Source organism: Lynx canadensis, chromosome C2 (assembly GCF_007474595.2).
Source record: "Lynx canadensis isolate LIC74 chromosome C2, mLynCan4.pri.v2, whole genome shotgun sequence".
NCBI classification, from domain to species: Eukaryota; Metazoa; Chordata; class Mammalia; order Carnivora; family Felidae; genus Lynx; species Lynx canadensis.
The window spans coordinates 86,367,269-86,384,931 of NC_044311.2; positions in this window are offsets into that span (position 1 = coordinate 86,367,269).

A 17,663-nucleotide genomic window follows, 5' to 3' on the forward strand; every position below is an offset into this window, starting at 1 on the left:
CTTCTCTACCATCTGTGAACTTTGTCTTCTTCGATTCCATGTACCAGCCCCACCATAGACCTGGCTTGCTAAATACAAAAATGAATAAAAGCATGAATCCATGGAGTACCCAGCCCAGACCTCCATCCTGGCAGGGACTCCCTCTGGCCCACTGGCATCGTTTGGCCCAAGTTTCTTCCACCCTTGCCTGGCCCATTTGTCTCCTCGAGGGCAAAACTGAGCCCCTCAGAATTGCCAGCCATCAGACTCTGGCAGGGCTTGCTGGACTGGTCATGTCTTTGGATTTGGACTTGGGAATTTCACAGTTGGGAGGCAAGGGCTCATCCCTCTCTTTACCCAGAACTGCCTGAGAACAAAGCTGTATCCCTGCTGACCTGCGGTAAGAGCACCTGGGATGAGGACCACTGGGGCTGCAGGGGGAAGCCCTGGAAAACAAGGATCTGCTACTGGAACGAGGCAGCAGAGGAACGACCATGCTGTGGGGATTTTTCTTTTTTTAAAAAACTTTTTAATGTTTATTTATTTTTGAGAGAGAGACAGAGAGAGAGAGAGTGGGGGAGGGGACACAGAGAGAGGTAAACAGAGGATCCAAAGCAGACTCCTCGCTGAGAGTAGAGAGCCAGATGTGGGGCTCGAACCCGTGAACCGCAAGATCATGACCAGAGCCTGTCTGACGCTTAACCACCTGAGCCACCCAGGCACCCCAGGAATTTTTCTTTAAGATCAGCCTGCTAGAATGTGCCTGAAGATGGTAGGTGGACAGATGGTCAAGAGAAACATGTAATAGTGTTCAACCTAGGGTTTTTGTGACAGCAGAATACTGGAAACGATCTAAATGCCCAGCAGTATTGGGCTGGATCAATAAAAGATGTACAAACTTTTATTTGTAATGAAATACAATGGATAGTCTACAGCCATTACATGAAGGATAGAGCTATAAATAGCTCTATGTCTACTGATGTGGAAAGAGTCCCATGACATATTGTTGAGTAAAAAGAGCAGGTTATGAAACAGTATATGATCCCATTATAAGATCACACACACGCGCGCACACACAGAGCCGTCTGGAAATCTGTTCACCAAACTGTTAACAGTATCTACAGTTGGTGGAATTTAGGGTAATTTTTACTTTGTTCTTTAAACTCTGTATTTCGAGTTTTAAAGCATTCAAGATAACTAATCCTTTTCACCCGGAATGAATAAGTAACAAGCGAACAAAAACCAAAATAAAACCTTCCACTGTCCGGATCACTGGCCTAACGTTTCCTGTCTCCTCATCCCGTGCCATGACATTATGAATCGGCCTCACCAAGGAGGCAGCACAGGGTTGCAGAGGGAGCCAGGCTTGGAACCAGTCAGTCCTGGATGTGGATGTGGCTCTACCACAAGCTGTGAGATCTTTGGGAAGTCACTTAACTATTCAGGGTCTCCACTTCCTCCATGAGTGTCTGCTTCATGGGCTGGTTGGGAGCCATGACTAAGAGGAAAATCAAGTGCCTACATGGTCTTCTGGAGGGTATGGAGTGAGGCCCCTGCCTGCCCTGGCCACCCTAGGAACTGGAACTCAAGGTCTGACAGACCAGAAATAGAAGTCTTAAGCATAGATATTTGGGGCCACCTAGGTGACTCAGTCAGTTAAGCATCTGACTCTTGATTTCAGCTCAGGTCATGATCTCACGGTTCATAGGTTCGAGCCCTGCATCGGGCTCTGCACTGGTAGTGTGGAGCCTGCTTGGGATTCTCTCTCTCTCTCTCTCTCTCTATCTCTCTCTTTCTCTCTCTCTCTCTCTCTCCCTTTTTGTCTGCCCCTCCTCTGTCTGTGCACTCTCTCTCTCTCTCAAAATAAATAAACATTTTTAAAAATTTTCAAAAAAAAACAATAGACATTTGTATGATTGCTGGAATTCAAATGTGGGCTGTAGTTTTGACCTTTCCAATTTCTGCAACTGCCTGGGATCCTGAGCCCACAACTTCCTGCCAGGCTGTGGATAAGCATGGGGGGGAGGGGGGCGGGGGAGGAAAGTCTATGAAGCCAAGGTCATCCTGAAGGAAGTAGACGAAAATCCAAGCTCAGTGGGGCCACCTGCAGGGACCCTAGTATCAGAACCCACTGGCCTGGGGAAGGTGGGAAGGGCTGAGCCAGGGGGGCCTGAGCCCAGGATCAAACAGGCTGCTTCAGGCAAGGTGGGACACAGAAAACCTCCTCAAGCCCCTCCACACACTACCTTCAATTATTCACACTCTTGACTCCAGGGTACTCCCATCCCACCCAAATTCATCACAAGGGCAGGCTGGTGGAGAATGCTGGAACTGGAAGGACCCCAGTGAGTCCTCTTGTCCCATCCCCTCATGTTTCAGAACCAAGGCCTGCAGGAGACAGGGCGTCCCGCTGACATGGGCCTGGCTCCAGGCTGCAACTCAGAGTCTGGTTCCCAGCTCTGGGGTAACAGGACACAGTATACAGAGACCTGCGTGCACCAGTGCATTCCCTTCCACAAGTATCCCAACCCAGTTCACCACACGGGAGTGTTAACAATTGCACCACACTGTGTACCCGAGGTCCTCCTTGCCGGCGGGCCCCCGGAGATTGGCACCAAGATCCCATTGTAGAAGCCGTTCTGGGATCTTCCCTGGCACCACTGTCATAGACTGAGCTCCCCAGAAAACACTCCAAGACAGAGTGCAGGCTTATTGGAGAGTGCTTTCAGCAACAACACCTGCCAGGGGATAGGGAGTCTGGAATGCGCAGAGAGGAGGGGAAGTGCAGTGCAGTAACAAGTGAGACCCCAGCTGATCCTGCAGGGAACTCTGACAGCCCTTCAGGGACATCCTGCCCTGAGGCATGAAGACCTGGCATTTGTACCCTTACTGTGACCATCCAGCAGAAGCAGGTTTGGGGGGGTGGGCGGGGTATGGGGGGGCATGAGTGACCTCGAACAACACAGCTGTCTTCCACTGAGGGCAAGTCCCAGAGAGAAACACAGCTGGGACCCATCAACCACCCGCACCCCCAGCAGCGGGGAAATGAGACCCTCAGTCCTGGCGGGGGCTCTGGGCAGCAGATCACAGTGGCCACTGCACAGAAGGGAAGCAATGTGCCCGACATCACACAGAGTAAATGATGGAGCTGAATTCAAATCCAGATAGCCAAAGCCCACAGTTAATCCCAATGATCATATGAATGTCTAACGCCTAAAGGATGTGCTTACTGTGCTGGGCATTGTACTAGATTGATTCTATCTGTAAATTATGTCATCTACCTCTCAAAACAACCCTCAGAAGTAGGTATTCATATTATAGCCACATTTTATAGATAAAGAGACTGCATTTTACAGACGAAGAGACTGAGGCTCAGAAATGATAAGTAACTTGCCCAAAGTCATTCGGCTAATAAGCCAGGATTTGAGCCCAGGCAGTTTGATCCCAGAGCCACTACACAAAAAGGCCATAGTGACAAACTGGATCCTTGTCCAGTAGCTTGTGGATAGCATGCATTTCTTAAGTGTTTTTTTAGAGAGGTGTTTTAAGTGTTTTTTTTGGAGGCCATGGTGAACCTTGGCCTCTGCAAGCTGTCTACTGGCCTGCAGACTGACAGCCCACGGGAGGCTGAGCCTGCCTGGGGTCTGTGCTGCCTCACAGACTCCCTGTCTAGCCCTCAGAGTCACCCCATGCTCGGGGAGCACGGCCCAGCTGGAGGAGTCCGACGCCTCACCCCTGTTCACAGCCCAGGTCTGCACAGAGCGGCTGCTGCCGGCACCACCCCGGAGGCTTGGGGTTCAGCCCCACCATCTCCCAGAGCCCCGCTTACAACTCTAGGAATCTTGGTTTACAGAGCTGTAACCACTGATCCCTGCCATCATCACTGTATTGCCCCATCGGGTCTCTTTGAGACGGCTGCTGATGAAAAATGCTTATGAAACACATCGCAAAACACGGGTGCCGGTTGTGATCTGCTGCATCTCCAGCCCCAGCAGAAGTTAACCTTTGACAGCCAGCTACCCCACATTCCTCAGAAGTAGTATGTTTCCTCCCTGAGCATGGGCGGGGCCCTCTCCACCAGTGAGAGGCTGTTCTGGGAACCCAGCTCCTCGTGTCCCAGAGCCCGGCAGCTGCCCAGGAAAGGCTGACCCGAAGGAGCAAACCAGAGGTCCCTGTGCCACGATCTAGCCCGGCTCTTCTCTGTCCCGCTCAATTAAGTGTCTCCGTCTGGGAAAGGTCTGCCTCCCCACAAGGCTCTTTAAGGCAGAGACAGAGCCTGCCTTCTGCCCACTGTCTCCCAGCGCCAAGCTTCACCTAGACTATAGCCGGGATTCAATAAGGTATTTACTGGGCGAAAGAATGGATAATATGTTAATTACTGGTTGGTATCAGGGCCAGCCGGTGTCTACCCCCCCATCCTGACTATCGGTAACCAACATTTGTTGTTACCTCATCTTTTCCCTCCTGAGGCCCCCTCCCCAGAGAAGCTATTAGTATTACCCCCATTCTATGGGACAGGCAGATGAGGCTATGAGAATCAAGGAGCTCGATGGGATGTGACCACGGGCAGAGCCAGCCCTGAACATGGTGGAGGCAAGTCTGCAAGTGTCAGGCCACACTCAGAAGTGAATCTGCCCCAGTGACGCTTGGACTGCCTGCCTGCAGCCTGCGGGACGCCCCAGCCAAAGTCCAGGTGCAATAGCCTTTATCTCCCACGCTCCGGATCTCCATAACCATCTCAGGGCCCCGGGCAGGAGGGTCAGTGGTTGTGGGAGCCCACACATGCCACTGATAACAGAAGTGCTGGCCCAGCTGATGTTAGAGATGGGTTGAGGACGGAGTTTCCCTTGGAGAGGTCGGAATTAGGCAGCAAAGCTTTTCAGCCTGCTGGCCGCTCAGCTGAGCCTCACTCAGGGCATGAGGTCCCTTCCTCCTCTTGCAGGGGGTACCAAGAGCCAAGAGTAGTTTCTGCCTGCAGATCTGCTCTGCCATCAGCCCTCCCGGCTGAAGAGTCTCTGGCCCCACAGAAGAGGGTGGGTAGCGTTAGGGAGGAGGAACATCCAGGCTCACAAGGAACGTTCAGGATGACACCTGCCCCAGCTGCTAAGGCCGAGAGGGCAGTTTGATTAACTTCTTTCTTTCAGTAAAACACCAGCTGTGTATGAGTGCCTGTGCAAGTCCCCACGCATACATTATGGATGTGTGTACAGAAATGTAAGCATGTACACCTGTTTCCAGACCCTCCTCCTGCAAGAGGACAGAGGAGCTGGGTGCTGTCAGCAGAGGATGACAAGAAATGTCCTCCACCAGGACCACAAGAAGCCCTTACTCTTTTCTTCCCGTTTCCATCAGAGGCTAAGCAACCTTTTATTTTTTTAATGTTTTATTTATTTTTGAGGGGGTGGGAGGAGGGGCAGAGAGAAAGGGAGAGATGGAAAGGGGCTCTGCACTGACAGCAGTGAGCCCATGTGGGGCTGGAACTCACAAACCACAAGATCACGACCTGAGCCGAAGTGGGGTACTCATTCACCCACTGAGCCACCCAGGCACCTGGCTAAGCAGCCTTTTAAAAGCCAGGCTTCCTCTCTTCCCACGACAACCTCAGATGGCTTCTGAGAATGAGAGGAACTCCCCAAGGGGTGGGGTGGAGGTTGCACTTGTTGAAACGCACGGGCTTTGCAGAATCCCCTCTTAAGTCACCTTTGTATTTTTCTATTGCAGTAAAATATACATAACATAAAAATTTGCCATTTTAACCACGTATAAGTATACAGTTCTTTTCTCTTTTCATTTTTTAAAATGTTTATTTATTTTGGAGAGAGACAAACAGAGAGCGAGAGGGAAGGGGCAGAGAGAAAGGGAGACACAGAATCCGACGCACGCTCCAGGCTCCGAGCTGTCAGCACAGAGCCCGACACGGGGCTCCAACCCACGAACCATGAGATCATGACCTGAGCCGAAGTCGGACGCTCGACTGACTGAGCCACCCAGGCACCGCTATAAGTTTGCACTTCTGTGGCAGTAATTACATTCACATTGTTCTGTAACCATCACCACCATCCCTGTCTAGAAGTTTTTCATCTTCTCCAGCTGAAACTCTGAACACATTCAACACTGTTTCCCTCTCCCCCCAGCTCCGAGTAACCACCATTCCACTTCCTGTCTCTATGAATTTGAGTATTCTAATTACCCTATGTAAGTGGAATCATACAGTATTTGGCCTCTTGTGACCAGCTTAATTTCACTTAGCATACAATGTTTGAGGTTCATTCATGCTGTAGCATATTGCAGAATTTCCTTCTAGTTTAAGGCTAAATAATATTCCATTCCATTGTGCCTCTCCATTCAGCTGCCCATGGGCCCTTGGGTCGTTTCCTCGTTTTAGCTGTTGTGGATAATGCTGCCGTGAACATGAGTGTACAAATATCTCTTTGAGACCCTGCTTCCAGTTTTTTTGAGTATAGTACCCAAAAGTGGAATTGCCAGGTCCATATGGTAATTCTACGTTTCATTTTTCGAGAAACCCCCATACCGTTTTCCAGTGTGGCTACACCATTTTACATTCCCACCAGCAGTGCGTAACGGTTCGAATTTCTCCACATCTTTTCCAACACTCGTTCTTTTCTTTTTCTTGTTTTGTAATAGCCATCCTAATGGGTGTGAAGGGCTGTCTCATTGTGGTTTGGATTTTCATCTCCTTGATAATTTGTGATGCTGAACATCTTTTCACATGCTTACTGGCCACTTGTATATTTTCTTTGGGAAAAATGTCTGTTCGAGTCCTTGGGCAACTTTACATTTTTTAAAAGACTCCCTTTTTTGATGCTCTGCAACTTGCCGTGTGAGACCATTTCTCTCTGAGATTTCTTGCTGGACCTGCTCGCTACCCAGTCATTCCTGTGGGAACAGGAGGTGAGGGAGAGAGGGAGCCACAGTGAGAAACCTCACCTACCTTGGAAGCTGGCCTGGAGGACTTTGCTTTCAGGATTTCACACTTACTGCTTAAGAAATCCAGAAGCTCAAGTTGAGCTGGACCCAGTTTCTGGGTGGCTCCAGCTCAGCATGTGTGGCTCTCGAGAGATGCAGTTTGAGGAGGCTTTGACTGGCTGGGAGGGCAGCTGACCTGGTGCCTGGTGCCAGGAATGGGCAGTGCCCACCTCCAGAGTTGCCTATGGGGCCCCAGGCACTTGTGACTTTCCGGGGAGAATTTGCTGTCTGAAGGCCACATGACCACTAGAGTAATTTCTGCTTTGTACAAACCTTTCTGCTGATGGGCAAGATTTGCAATTAGGAATGTGTCCTGAAGGGACGGGCTGAGCTTATCATTGGCCTCAGCTCAGAGTTTATCACCATCAGCCCACAAGGCTTGTCTCCTGTTTTACTTATTTATCATCTCCTCTTATCCCTTGGCCCAATTCCTGACGGACCCCTCCGCAGCTCCACCATAGGCATCTGCTCTGGCATGTTCCATGGGTATCCTTCCATCTCTGTAAAGCAGGCGTGTTTTCATGTGCATGTGTCTTTAACTGACATGCCTTGTCCTGTGCTAATGAATCTCATTCTCCTTCTCACTTCATCTTTCATTTCACGCTATGTTTTAAAAACCAATCCATTTCCATCGTGTGTTTCTAATTCAGAGAATTCTGTCCTGTCTTTCACCTCTGGGAGATGGACGCTGGTGCCTCTGTCTCTTGATATATCTTCACTCTTAAGATTATTGACTGAGTCAATCAAATCATCTATATCTTTGCTTTGATATATCTCTTCCTGAGGAGGTGGCTTCATTAAAATCTAACTACAATTCCTGCAGTTCTGTGGGTTGCTGCTTTATATATTTTAAGACTATTGTTAGATGCATATGTTTGTGGCCATTTCAGGACATGTTGTATCGCTCTTTGACAATATGAATTGTCAAATTCATATTTACCTTGAATTATATCTTGAATTATTTATAATATAACATAATATAATATAATTATTTATTATATCTTGAATAATTTACCTTGAATTATATCTTGTTAGATATTAGTATTGCTACTCCAACTTTCTTTGGTTTATATTTACCTGATACATCCTTTTTTTCTGTCTCTTTTCAATTTTTCTCTTTTTGTTTCAAGTGTGTCCCTTACAGCCAAGGTATCAGTGCTAAGAGTTTCTGTCGAGATATCTACGGCCTTTATGTATATTCTAATTAGTGACATTTAGTTGTAAATTATTAATACTGTTATATTAGGGCTTATTTTATCTTATTTTGTATATTCTATTTAGCATACATTTTATTTATTTTTATTCTTTTATTTAAAAAATTTTTTTAATGTTTTTATTTATTTTTGAAGGAGAGAGAGACAGAGCCTGAGTGGGGGAAGAGCAGAGAGAGAGGGAGACACAGAACTTGAAGCAGGCTCCAGGCTCTAAGCTGTCAGCGAAGAGCCTGATGCGGGGCTTGAACTCACAAACTGTGAGATCATGACCTGAGCTGAAGTCAGACGCTTAACTGACTGAGCCACCCAGGCACCCCTTAGCATACATTTTATTGTTGTTTTTTCCTTTCCTGTCTTCAATTAATAGTCCATTTTTCTTCTGATTTTAAAGTCTTTTTTTTATATATATAACCATGTAAAAAACACGTCTGTGAATGACTAAATAAATAAATAGGAGGAAAGGGACAAATTCTTCCTTACAGAAGAATTTCAAGTAATAGATGTAGAAGGAATGACTGAAATAGAACATCACCATTAATGTACTACAGTAATAATTCCTGCAGGTAAGATCCACAAGTAAATGCTAACGTTAGTGAGACAAACTCTAAAGAAGCAGGATATTTGCATAGACTCAAAGTACTTCCTCCAAAATATTGTTAGTTACCGCATCGGTTTTAACATACATCCACAAATTCTTTGATACTCTTCCCTCTGGGGTAAGGAGTTTAACTCCTCTCCTCTTGAGGTTGGGCTGGACTCTCTGACTGACTTCTCACGAAGAGCATACGGAGAGGGAAAAATAATAATGTTACAGTGGAAAAGTCAGGCAGATACCACCCTAACCAAAAGAACAAGATGAATGTTACCAGTAGTAAATCATGCCGGTATCAGTGATATCGTAACTAGCTGATACTTATATGATGTGATGAGCAGGGCACTTCACCTCTGTGATATTCTCCACTCAAATCCAGAACTGCAGTCTAATCAGAGAAGATACCAGACAAACCCCAATTGAGAGTCTGTGAAATACCTGACCAGTATTCTTCAAAAGCCAAGGCCATGAAAAACAAGGAAAAACTGTGATGTAATCACAGGCTGTAGGAATCCAAAGAGTCATGATGACTCAGTACATCACAGTATCCTGATGGGATCCTGGAACAGAAAGTGGATGAAATCTGAACGAAGTCTGCAGTTTAGTTAATAGCATTACACCAATGTTAATTTCTCAGTCTTGGTAAATAATGCCATGGCCCCAGAAGATGTTAGCGTGAAGGGACACTGTGCTGTCTTTACAATTCTTTTGCCAATGCGAAGTTATTTCTAAATAAAAGTTTAAGAATACAGCTATATGTGAAAAGTTTAAAGCAATCACAGAGATGAATGAAATAACAAAGCAATAAGAGATTTTCCGACATGAACAGATTTAAAAAAATGTTTTGAAATGAAAATATAATTCTTGTAATAAAATATCAATTAGGCACAAAGAAAGAATGGCAGAACTGGGAGTAAATAAACTAGCAAAGAGCAACGGAGACAAATAGAGGGGAAACATAAAGGAAGCACTGTGCAAGAGAGACAGGAAGTGAGAGTACAAAGCTCTAATCAATTCTATGTACAGAATCAGAAACTCAAAAATGGAGGATAACAAGAATGAAGGGGAAAAAAGTATCTAAAAAGATAATGGGCATGAAACATGTAGAACTAGTGGAAAAGATTCTATCAGAAGTCTAGGAAGGAAAACAGGGTATTCTTAGCAGGATAAATAAAAATAAGTCCATACCTACACACAGCTCAGTAAAACTGAAAACAAAGCCAAGGATAAAATAGTAAAGACAGCCAGAGAGAAAGAACAGGTCATTTGCAAAAAACAACTTCCCAACAGCAACCAGTCAGAAGACAGTGAATACAATCTTGCAAATATGGATAGAAAATAGCTGCCAACCTAGAATTACAAACTCTGCGAAATTATCTTCCAAGTTTTAGGGCAGTAAAAATTGAGAATTTACCATCAAGAAACCTGCACTATAAGGGGGAAAAATGATCTCAGAAGAGCAGTCTAAGATCTAAAGGGGAAAATGCTGAGTAAATGCATGGAAATAAGGTATATAACCCAAAACTTGTCTTTAAAAATAATAATAGTAATTTTTATGGATATTGCAGAATTGTGTGCCTCAGAGATTGTCCTGGTTCACAAAGCCACCAGCAACATATGAAGTCTCATGTCCTCCTCGACAACCTCTTCTCAGACTTTATAATTTTTATTAACCAAATAGGTAAAAATGGTACCTCAGTGAGTTTTTCATTTTAGGTTTATTTATTTATTTTGAGAGGGAGAGAGAGATCGAGATCGTGAGCAGGAGAGGGGCAGAGAGAGAGGGAGAGAGAGAGAATTCTAAGCAGGTTCTGCACCAGTGAGGAGCCCAACTCGGGGTTTGAATTCAGAAACCATGAGATCATGACCTGAGCCAAAGCCAAGAATCAGACACTTAATGGACCGGGCCACCCGGCCACTTCAACTCAGTGAGTTTTAATTTATGTTTCTCTTAGTATGACTCTATTGATATGTTCATTATTCCTAGATTTGGGTTTTGTTTTGTTTTACAATTTTTTTTTTTAATTTTTTTTTTCCAACGTTTATTTATTTTTGGGACAGAGAGAGACAGAGCATGAACGGGGGAGGGGCAGAGAGAGAGGGAGACACAGAATCGGAAACAGGCTCCAGACTCTGAGCCATCAGCCCAGAGCCCGACGCGGGGCTCGAACTCCCGTACCGCGAGATCGTGACCTGGCTGAAGTCGGACGCTTAACCGACCAAGCCACCCAGGCGCCCCTCAATTTTTTTTTTTTTAAGAGAGAGAATGAGTGCTTGAGAGCAAGGGGGGGTGGGCAGAAGGAAAGAAAGAATCTTAAGCAGGCTCCATGCTCAGCACGAAGCCCCACGGAGGCTTACAATGGTGAGATCATGACCTGAGCCAAAAATCAGGAGTTGGATATTCAACTGGCTGAGCCACCCAGCCCCTGAATATTAATTTTAAATCAGACATCTTACTGAATCATTTTGCTGTTTGTAATAGTTCCTTTTTAATTAATAGATTTTTTTTCAGAGCAGTTTTAGGTTCACAGCAAAATTGGATGGAAAGTATAAAGTTCCCACATAACCCCTGCTCTGCCCCTCCCTCACCATCAATTTCCTACATCAGAATGGTACATGTATTATCATTGATGAACCAACATTGGTATATTATCAACCAAGGTGCATAGTTTACATTAGGGTTCATCTGTGTGTTGTATATTCTATGGGTTTCGACAGATGTGTAATGACATATATCTATCTTATAATATCATACAGAACATTTCCCTGTACTACAACTATTCATCCCTCCCTTCCCGTGAACCCCTGAGAACCACTGATCTTTTTTCCCTCAACAGATCCAATTTTATGATAGAGAAAGATAGGATTCAGTAAGCAGAAAGGCAGAGGCTAAGGCTTGAAGACTCCTGGGTGGGGAAATATACATATTTTAAAACATTTCTTCTGGGAAAGTCTGGGCTTGAGCAAACTCCCTCAGGCATAAAATTCCTCTTAAGAATGTAGCAGACACCGCCTACTCCCCCACAGGTTTCCCTCAGGAATTGGACAAACAAAAGACCTGACTAAAAATAAGTCGACCATAAAACATATGACCCGCAAGGAACAGTATGGCCATAGACCACCCCTCATACAATAGAAACAAGCCAATCAAGAAGGAATGACTAGGCATTTAGAGTTACCTAGCCAATTAAGGGTGGAACCTGAGAAGAAACAAGGGAGAACAGAAGGGAGGAGGGGGTGCCGACCAGAACCCTATAGAACAAAGTCCCTTGCCTGTAGTTGCGGCCATTCACTTTCGAAGGTCCCTTCTCTCTAAAGAGAGTTTTCATACTATTCTTCCTTTCTGATCTTATACTCTATTAATAAACCGTTGCCTGCTGCTCATTTTATTTTGTGTCTATCTCTTCATTCTTCCGAGCAATGAGACAATGAATCCTGGGCATTGAGGTAAAAAAAAATCCTGCAACAATTTCATCTATAGATGAAAAACCTGGGGTGTCTTTGGCTGGAGAGCCACAGACAGATGGCCCAAAGGAACCCTCTTACCTGCAGCGCCCCGCCCCATGAATATGGAGGCTTGCTTAGCTTTAGGACAGATCAGACAGGCTCTTTGCCTGAGAACTTGCTCCTCACCCAGGTGTATGGGGCCTGGAGCCCCGCCCAGCCTTCTGGTGAGCCACTCCAACCTCTTAGGGTCACCAGTCAATTCTGTTAATGATCTGAGATCTTTGTTTCTCAACTTCTTTTACAATGCTGGGGATTCAAGGCCAGCATCCCTCATGAGAGAGAGAGAGGGAACAAGAAGCAAGAAACAGAGGTCAGGGTCACCTGGGCATATGGTGCATCCTTTGAATGTCTTGGAGAATAGCTTCCTAGGCCCAGCAAGGAAACGTGTGCTCATGGAGAATGGGGGACTTCTGACTCTGGAGATCAAATCCTGAGATCATCAGTCTGCCGTTTCTCTGGGCTCTGTTCCTAACCCTGACGCTGTCTTTCTGGCTCTCTCTTCCCAGCTTGGATGGGTCCTTGGCCCTGAGTCTCTAGGGGCAAGTCCTGGCTTCCTACTGGGGGTATTGCATAGGCTCAAACCACCGGTGACAAGGACACAGCCCAGGCTTCCTAAAAGCTTCAGTGGGAGACTCCCTGGAATGGGTCAGGGTTTAGCTGAGATAAAGCCAAAATGAAACAGCCCAGGGCAGGGCGCACTGCAAACTTCAGGTAGAACTATGTGTAACTGCTGAATATGGGTTGGTTGTGACCTACAAAAAAAAACCTGCTGTGGTTCAAACACAAAAGCTGCCTTGAGAACAAAATAATCATAGAATCGAATCTGTGGTGCCACCCAGTGGTGAGAGCAAGTAAACAGAATTTGTTTCCTTAATGATGGTTAACAACAGAAAAACATTCCAGGAGCTCTCACTACACGCTGGGATTAGGAGCTTTACACAAGTGATTATTTAATGCTATTACGGTTTGTGGTAATAATTACTTATTCTGATGTGTCCCAAACAGCTCTTCTGAGGTAGGTGATAGGTATTATTCCCATTTTAGAGATGAGAAAAATGAGGCCCAGGGGGTTTAATGCAAGATCACATAGCTGAGAGAGGCCAGCCCTGGTTTGAGCTGAGTCTTGACTCAGAGTGGCACTCTGTGTTCAGCGGTTTCCCTTCCCATTTTAGAGAGAAGATTAGGCTCCCAAACTGGAGATCCCAATCCTCAGAGATCCCAGCCAAGCCTGTTCCAGGTACACACTGCAGAATGTCTGAGCACTTTGTGTCATACAGGAACAGAAGATGTTAGTGGAACCAAGACAGGCCATTCATTAATAGTTTTTTTTAACTATTAAAAGTAGTTCATTCAAAAAGAAAACTGGATGCAAAAAAGAACATCAAGTAATTAATTGTCAGCTTAGCAAAGTTTACTCTGGAAAATTCTCTGTCCAGACATTAATCAACATTTACGTAATTTGGATTAAATGTGTTGATTCAAATTTTCCTTGAGGTAAAAACATCCTCCGCATCAAGTGGTATGTCCAAATGGCAAAGTCCAACATTCCCCATCCTAAGATGCCGTGGCTGCTTCCTCCCATCCTGTGAGACACGGGGACCAAGAGAATAAGCTGCTTTGTTAGGCGGCTGAGGACACGGCAGAGCAGGCAGGATACTCCCCATCACTGAAGGCCTCCAGGCTGGGTGCAAGAGTCAGGAGGGCGCTGCGACGGCCAGAGAAGGAATTGGCCTGCTCAAGGTCACACCTCGCTGGTGGCAAAGCCAGCTCATTCCTGAGCACCGACTCCCCATCCCAGCTCTTCCGGCCTCTTGACAACATAGGAAACACTGCTGCACAGCTAACCTGTCACTTGTGAGTTAGGGAAACCACAGGAGGACCTGAGCCAAGACCTCGGCTCTTCCTGAGGCTGCACAACCTGAGAATTTGGTCCCCACCCCCTGTGGGCTAAGAACAGAAGTGAAGAGGGTTTCAGCACAGGCTCTGCACCTGTCTTCTGGTTTCCCACAGGATCTAGTACTGATTCCAAGTGGTGATATAGTGGAGGAGGAAGATGAAAGAGAGGTTGGGACAAAGGAAAAGGCAGGGGCCTGGAGGACTGGAAGATGTGAGGCTGAGCCCCGACCCAGAGATGAGAAGGCCTCAGGGTTACTCGATTGTATCATCAGACTCTCATACCAGACTGCCCTTCTCATGTAAGCTTTGGGTTTCTATCTGAACTTTTTAAACTGTACACGTATATTACTTCAATTAAAAAACGTAAATTAAAGCAGGAAAAACTTCAATCGGACACAAAGAAACTGAAGGACGATGAAGCGTTACCCTGGCAAGTAGAGAGGCAAAGATCCCAGGGGCAGGGTGCCTGAAGGCCAGGCAGACAGAACCTTCCAGCTGGGCCACAGTGGGGGAAATGAGCCGTTGTCTCTTCTTGCCCTGGCAGTGTTCCCATGGACTCACCACTGTTTTACCCTGGTTCTTAGCCTTTGTAGGGTCATGGGCCCTTTTGAAACTAGAAACCCTTCTGCACCCCAGGAAAAATAATATACATATATGCCTACACACAAAACTATCCATATAATTAACTGGGTCTACAGACCCCAGGTTAAGAACCACCGTTCCACATGCTGATGCCCAACCAGACTGTTTTTCCAATCTAGAACTTTTTTTTCTGAGCTTCAAAAATACACATTCGACCTTCTGGAAATCTCCCTATTACCAGCTAACCAAAACCAAACTTAAAATCTTCCCCCTCAGGGTACCTGAGTGGCTCAATTGGTTGAGCATCTGATTTTGGCTCAGGTCATGAACTCACAGTTCTGGAGTTCGTGACCCACATCAGCTCACTACTGTTATCGCAGAGCCCGCTTCAGATCCTCTGTCCCCCCTCTCTCTGCCCCTCCCCTGCTCTTGTGCACACATTCTCTCTCTCTCTCTCAAAATATAAATAAACATTAAAAAAACACTTCCCCCTGGGGCGCCTGGGTGGCGCAGTCGGTTAAGCGTCCGACTTCAGCCAGGTCACGATCTCGCGGTACGGGAGTTCGAGCCCCGCGTCGGGCTCTGGGCTGACGGCTCAGAGCCTGGAGCCTGTTTCCGATTCTGTGTCTCCCTCTCTCTCTGCCCCTCCCCCGTTCATGCTCTGTCTCTCTCTGTCCCAAAAAAATAAATAAACATTGAAAAAAAAAAAAAAAAAACACTTCCCCCTAGGGGCACCTGGGTGGCTCAGTAGGTTAAGCGTCCGACTTCGGCTCAGGTCATGATCTCACTGTTCGTGGGTTCAAGCCCTGCATTGGGCTCTGTGCTGACAGCTCAGAGCCTGCAGCCTGTTTTGGATTCTGTGTCTCCCTCTCTCTCTGCCCCTCCCCCACTCGCGCTCTGTCTCCATCTCAAAAATAAATAAACATTAAAAAATATTTTTAAAAAAACACCACTTCCCCCTAAATCTTCTCCACCTCCACCTATTTATTCCCTATCTAGGGACTGGAACTCTCATTTACCAGTAGCCTAAGTCTCCAAGACTTGCCATCATCCTGGACAGTGGTCCTCAATGTTGGCTGGAAAACTGGATATCCATAGGGGGGGGGGGGGGAATGAAACCTGATCCCTACTTCCCATCATATGTAAAAATTAATTTGAATGTATCATAGACCTAAGCAAAAAGCTAAAATTATTCAGTTCTGGGAGAAAATCTTTGTGACCTCACATTAAGGTAGGCAAAGATTTCTTAGAGTAAAAAGAGTGAACCACCAAGAAAAATTTTTGATAAATTGGACACAGTCATAATTAGAAACTCTGCTTTTTACCTTTAAGAAAATGCAGAGATAACTGTAATGGACTTTCATGCATTGCTGGTGGGAATGTTAAAATAGTATACCCACTCTGAAAAACAGTTTGACAGCACAGAGAACAAGATGGAGTTACTCATGTCAAGCAGGAGTCTGTGTCAAGCAATGATGTAAGCAGTTAAGGGTAGTGTAGCTATGAGAGATCACAGAGACCAGCATCAGCTGACACCCCAGGACTGATAACCAGCAGAAGCACAGGAGGTCTGCAGGGGCCCAACACTGATTAAATCCCTTTTAAAAGGGGAGGATTTTGCAGCAAACTGTCAGACTCTTCAGACAAGACCCTCCTATGTCTGACCACTTCAAAAAGGCAGCTGCTCCCCGAAGACTGATTGATCTCCAAACAGGACTGAGATCCTTCACTGATCGAATATAATAGGCAGTAAATGCCAAGGGCTGACTCAGACCAGACTGATACCTTATCTCAACTGTGGGCCCACAGACTTTGAGTTTGGTTCATTAACTTCCTACATCCTTCTGTTATCTTGTTTGTTGTGTGGCTTATGTTCTGATCTGTGTGTTATATAGGAAGCCAAGTTAACCACATGGTGAAATGTCCTTGAGTTTGGAATTCTGAACCTGCTTTATAATTATGTTAACCTTGTTTAGGATTGAATCAAGCTGTTAGATATAACTTGTATGTGTACCTTCATAGTGTGCTCATGACAGCTTCCTCGAAAGTTAAAAATGCCATACAACCAAGCCATCCCATTCACTTCTAGGTATTTCGTTCAAGAGAAATGGAAACATAGGTCCACAAAAGGACTTTTACAGGAATATTCAAGGCACTTTTATTCACTGTATCTCAAAACCAGATGTCCAGATGTAGCCCATGTGTCCAACAACAACTCAAAAGTCCTTTGGGGGGCGCCTGGGTGGCGCAGTCGGTTGGGCGTCCGACTTCAGCCAGGTCACGATCTCGCGGTCCGTGAGTTCGGGCCCCGCGTCGGGCTCTGGGCTGATGGCTCAGAGCCTGGAGCCTGTTTCCGATTCTGTGTCTCCCTCTCTCTCTGCCCCTCCCCCGTTCATGCTCTGTCTCTCTCTGTCCCAGAAATGGATAAACGTTGAAAAAAAAATTTTTGAGAAAAAAAAAAAAAAAAAAAAGTCCTTTGGGATACTGAGAGGATACCTCCCCACCAGCCCAGCTGGGCCTCCCCCACCCACCCACCAATGTCCAAATGGATAAACAGCTTACAGTACATGCATAGTCTTCTACTCACCAACAAAAGGAAGGAACTACTGTTAACACAGCCACGTGGATGGCTCTCAAAAGCATTGTGCTAGGTGAAAAAAGCCAGGCACAAAAGGCCACATCCTGTATGGGTCTATTTATATGAAATTCCAGGGAGGACAAAGTATAGTGACAGAAATCAGATGAGTGGTTGTCTCAGGCCAGGGAAGAGAAGGTAAAGGATTGACTGCAAAGGGGCAGAAGGGAACTTTCTGCTTGGAATTCTCTCTCTCCCTTTCTCTGGCCCCTCCCCCTGCTCCTGCAGGGCGTTGGCTCTCTTTCTCAAAATAAATAAACTTAAAAAATTA